This window comes from Oreochromis niloticus, linkage group LG3 (assembly GCF_001858045.2).
Source record: "Oreochromis niloticus isolate F11D_XX linkage group LG3, O_niloticus_UMD_NMBU, whole genome shotgun sequence".
NCBI classification, from domain to species: Eukaryota; Metazoa; Chordata; class Actinopteri; order Cichliformes; family Cichlidae; genus Oreochromis; species Oreochromis niloticus.
The window spans coordinates 50,344,956-50,350,247 of record NC_031967.2 but is presented as its reverse complement, the minus strand read 5'-3'; positions in this window follow the sequence as shown (position 1 = coordinate 50,350,247).

Below are 5,292 nucleotides of genomic sequence, written 5' to 3'. Positions count from 1 at the left end.
ATGTTTGCATAATTCAAATTTGCTGCTCTTAAGGTAGGCTGCCTTAAAGCAGGTATTTTCTCTCCTTTGAAGGTGTGCATTTCATAAGAAGTTGCTGTGCTGAATTATTTTTATTTCAAACATTTCCTGGGAGAAGAAGAACTCACATCACCAGGCAAAGAGCAGCGGACTCATCCTTAAAGTCAAACAAAACCAAGCAGCGCTCATAGCCACATGAGGGTCAGGCCAGATTGGCTACAGCTGGTTTTTATGAAGTTGAACTCTTCGTATATGAAGCACAAAGTCAGCACTGATCTACTTCAAGTTCAAGAAGAGTTGGCTAAAAGTGTTGCTGAATTACTTATACCCATCTTTAGGGAGTAGAACTCACTGATTTTTATCATGTTACTGAGAGATGTCCCCTAAAACATTCAACTGGCTGAGGGGGAGGCGAACAGGAGCTTCCTTCTGCTTCAAAATCAGGAAGTTTTCTGTAAAAGTGAACTCCCAAACTAGAGTTAAAACCAAAACTTATCCAGTCTAATTGAGACTCATGAGATTTGGTCTGTTTGATTTTGAAATTTGATTTAGGTGTGTGGGATTCGCACCAGCGGGAGCTCTAATCCACACAGGAAGTGGTAAAGCCAACATTTCAGAGTGAAATACAGTCTCGGCTTAGGACTCTCGCAAAAGAGATTCTTCATCTCAAGATTTTCACTTCCTAGTTGAGTAAACGCAAGGAAGTGAAGCTCTGTAGCATCCAGATGCTCTCTTACAGAAAGTTTGCCAGTGTCCTTTGTGACAGATGTTCACAAAAAAGCTGTATAAGTCACCAGTTTCGTCAACTTTTAGGTTCTCAGCGGCGGCTGAATCCAATGAAATTTTGAGCAAGAGATGAAATCTGATCAGCTTGTTTGCAAGTTTTGAGGATAAATTGTTTTTCGGAGTGTTTGAATTTTCCTTTAAGTGAGCAAATTTCCCAGAGTTTACAGAATGACTTTTGCTCTATATTGATGCATGGATTTAGTTTTGCTACCCGTCAATGAAATGAATCCAGTGGAAACCAAATATTGGCACTGTGATTACTGTGATTGATTGGGGCAATTTAATATAAATGGAGGTTGTTTGTCACACTGTACTCAGCACAGTGCTCAGCAGGTTTCTGCAATTTACTGATAAAACAGATTTCTTTTATAATGTCCTTTGTTACCTCATCCATAAACATTCATATCTCAGCTCCACATTTTGTTCTCGTGACTATTGTGTTGTGTATTTGTTATTTTGGGCTATATTGTGCCACTTTCTTTCCCTAGTTACCATAATCACTAGTTTCTGTAATACTCCTCTCATCCACATCCTACTTATAATTACTAAGCTGCTGTAATTGCAGTTGTTGCTGCATAGTATATTTAACCCCCGCACCCTCACTAGCAGAGTTGTGAGCTCCATTCTCACCGGTTTTGTGATTTTGAGTGCTTATCTTCAGCTTTTTGGCTGTCGCTGATTTGTGTTTTGGAGCCGGAGGTGACCACATTTTGATGATAAGGTGCAGCACTAAGTTATGAGGTGATGCTAATGAGCTTGATTAGCATAACTATACACAGGTACCTGCTAATTCGTACTAAATAACACAATTACAAAACTAAAATTTCATTGCCCAAAACCGACACACAAACTACTTGGACAGTTGCACAGACTGCACCACTCAGCACACAATGTTAACTGTTAGATCATTTAATTAAAAAGCCCCAAAGGCACCAAAAACAATGGAGAGGTCCAGTTCAGCGGTTTCAGCGGAGGTGACGCAGTACCTTAACCCAGACGATGTAGTTATTAAAAAAACAAATATATATATATATATATATATATATATATATATATATATATATATATATATATATATATATATATATATATATATATATGCAAAATATACATGACGAGATTAAAATGGCTTTTTTTCTAATTGACAACAGGTGACGACTGATCTGGCTACAAAAATAAGTCCATTTATTGCATTCTGAATCAGAATCAGAATGAGATTCCTTATTTGGCTGAGTTTGTGCACACAAAGGAAGGATTTGACTCCAGTTCACTTTGCTCTTGCATGCAATTACTTTTTATTATTATTCACAAAAAGTGAAAAAGTGTTGAGCTGCAGGAGCTTTTTCTTTAACTGGGTAAATCCAATGCTAGCACTTCACTTTGGACCCGAGTGGATTCTAAAGTAAGGACCACGACCTCCTGTTGGACAGTGAATATACTGCTAGTGAGCTGTAAATTTTGTTATTTATTTTAAAGGTCTTGGTATTTAAAATATACATGCATGTCTTAATTTTCTGACCTACTTTTGATTCTGACTCTGTACTATCTGCTGATAGCAGACAGTGCATATAAGATGCTAGGATTAAAGCTCTATATGGAGAATCAACCTGAACAATTTGATGGCATGAATCAATGAAAACACAAAGGAGGAAATGCTTCTTCAACTCGTCTGATGAGGTGTGTCATTAAAGGTTTGGGTGGGCTGCAGAAGACTTAGAAGTTTCAAACTGGCCATCTGAACTTTGATAATGGCTTCCTTTGCATCGCAATGACACTTCTATGATTAGGCCTGTCGATATGAGCTCAGTAAGCATTTTCTTATGGCCTCAGTTCTTAGTTCAAGTGTTACTGGATACAATGAGGTCTTCGAATGGTCCCATTAGTGTCACAATGTAAGATAAAGAGGGTTTTCTTACCTTTTGATTGACAAGTATAGCCCAGATTCTGTCTGATCTTCATCCTTAATGTCCACGTTCAGCTTCAGGTTTTAAATATAGGACTTCACATCTTGTTATTTCCATTATTTATTCACAGTTTATAGTAATTCATTGTAAATCAGTGATTCTGACCTCTATTTCTTCTTCTGATTGTAAAACTCAATTTGGACTGAAATGATGTTTGGACACCATAAAAATATGAACAGGTGTTTATCATATCCTCAAATATTTCTCATTTTCTACATTTCATTTGTGCTTTGTACTTTCTGCTCTGAAGGAAGTGAACGCAGTGATGCCTGAACCAGGATCACCGCATCAGATATTAATCAGTCATTCATGAGAAATGAAATTCCAATAACTGAGTCACTTAATTGAAACTTACAAAGCAACAACACTTTAAACTTCAAAGGGATGTCAGCACTGTGCGTAACAGAAGGACACAGCTTGTGGGCATGTGTGTGTTTTTTGTTACTCTTAGAATGATTGTTAAAGGCTTTTTCAGCTGCCTGCCTGAGGAGCAGCAGGATGTCTAGCTCAGAAGCTAGTTCAGCCTTTTTTTCTCATTTAGTCTTCATGCAGAAACACTCGAGTCACAGTGAGACACATGCTTTAGTTCTGCAAACAGACCTCCTCCGCTCTGATTTTTCTCATGTTTTCTACAATTTATTTTTTAATCCGTAAAGCCTCCGCTTGTTTCTACTGATGTGATTACAAACTGTTACTCTAAAGCAGTTTTAGAGTAAACTTATCATTTGTCTCCATCTAGTGGTGCTCAGAGGACACGTACGTCCTGTCTTCATTGTAGTATTTATTATTATTATTATTATTATTACAATTATTATTATTTTTTAGAAAATAATATTTTGTTATTAAAAAAAATAAAAACTCACACACGTTATGTATAATTCTTACCAAACACACATAATGCACTCAGAAAAATGTAGCAACAGTTATAAAAGTGTAAACATATCTTTGTTAGCGGAGCAGGAAACAGGAGAGATATTTTCTCTGGTTCAGAAGTAGGTCAGTGAACTCATCACACAGTAGGACCGTGCACATTATCCTCATTGCTCTTTGTTTTGTAATTTTCCAGAAGGGTTGCATTTTATAACTGGCTGTAGAAGCTGAAATTGACTCTTTTTAGTTTCAAAGACACAAACAGACACGACTGCTCTGCACGGGGTCATCGCTCAGTGTCCTCTTCAGTCATGCTGCTTACCAGCACAGAATAATTCAATTGAGTTTACAGTCCAATAGCTGTGCTCTGAGTATTTAATGTTTTTATTATTAATCTGTGTGAATTAGTGTAACTTGTAGCTTAAGTGTATCAGAAGAGTTCAACACAGTGACTTCACTGAGTGGGTGCGTGGACCCAGAGGCCCATCCTTAACGCAGTGTGTTACAGTATTAGTGTATACTGTCAATCAAATTCAGAGTAATGATGGCACTTTTCACACTTTGTTTAACATCTGCAGTTAATTTAATCACATAATCTAAGCTGGGTAACATAAACCCACACCTCGGGGGTGTCAAACATAAGGCCCAGTGGATAAAATCGACCTCCTAAAGACTCCAATCTAGCCCACTGGATGGTTTTAACTGTATTTTCAAAAGTTTAACAGCTTTTCCAACTGATAAAGACCTCCTCCATGACCATTCGCTCTACACCAAAGTAAATAAAAAAAAAAATAAATAAAAAAAAAAAAGAGGGATTAAATGTGTTATTTAACTTCTTTAAACTACCAGAAAGAAAAAATTCATTAGTCCAGAGTTTGCATGTTCTCCTGTGTGGGTCTGTGTGGGTTCCCTCCGGGTACTTCTGCTTCCTCACACAGTCCAAAGACATGCAGTTAGTGGGGTCAGGTTAAGTGGTGAGTGTGGATGGTTGTCTGTCTCTCTGTGTTAGCCCTGCGGCAGACTGGCGACCTGTCCAGGGTGAACCGTGCCTCTCGCCCTGGTGAGGGTAAGCAAAAGATAATATATGGATGGATGGAGATGGTTTGGCATCTCAAGAGGGTGGTTCTTTCACAGTGATGTGAAAGACACTTTGCTTGTTATCAAAAACACTTGATTGCAGTTCTTGCTGCCAAGTGTGGCACAACCAGTTATTAACTTTTGGGGGGTCAGTTACTTTTTCATATAAGATCAGGTTTGGATATTTTTTCCCCATTAATAAATTAAATAATTTAATATCTGCATTTTGTATTTACTTGGGTTATCTTTGTTTAATCGAAAACTTGAGGCATGAATTGTGACAAATATGCCAAAAGAAAAAAAAGCCCAAATAATGTAAATAAAAGTATTTATTGTGGTAATTGGACTGAAACACTGATGGAAAAGTATGTGAAATTTTAAAATTAAGAGGGACAGCGCATGAAATAATTGAATTATCAGACAAATCACTGACACAGACCAGGGTAAAGAAAGGCGTTCACATAAATTTTGTCCTGAGCCGCGACCCATCCGTTTGAACTCCATCCACGCTGTGATTGGTTACAGTTCCACACAAGAGCCCGCCTTCTCCTCCCTTCCTCAAAGCTCATTGGTCGCA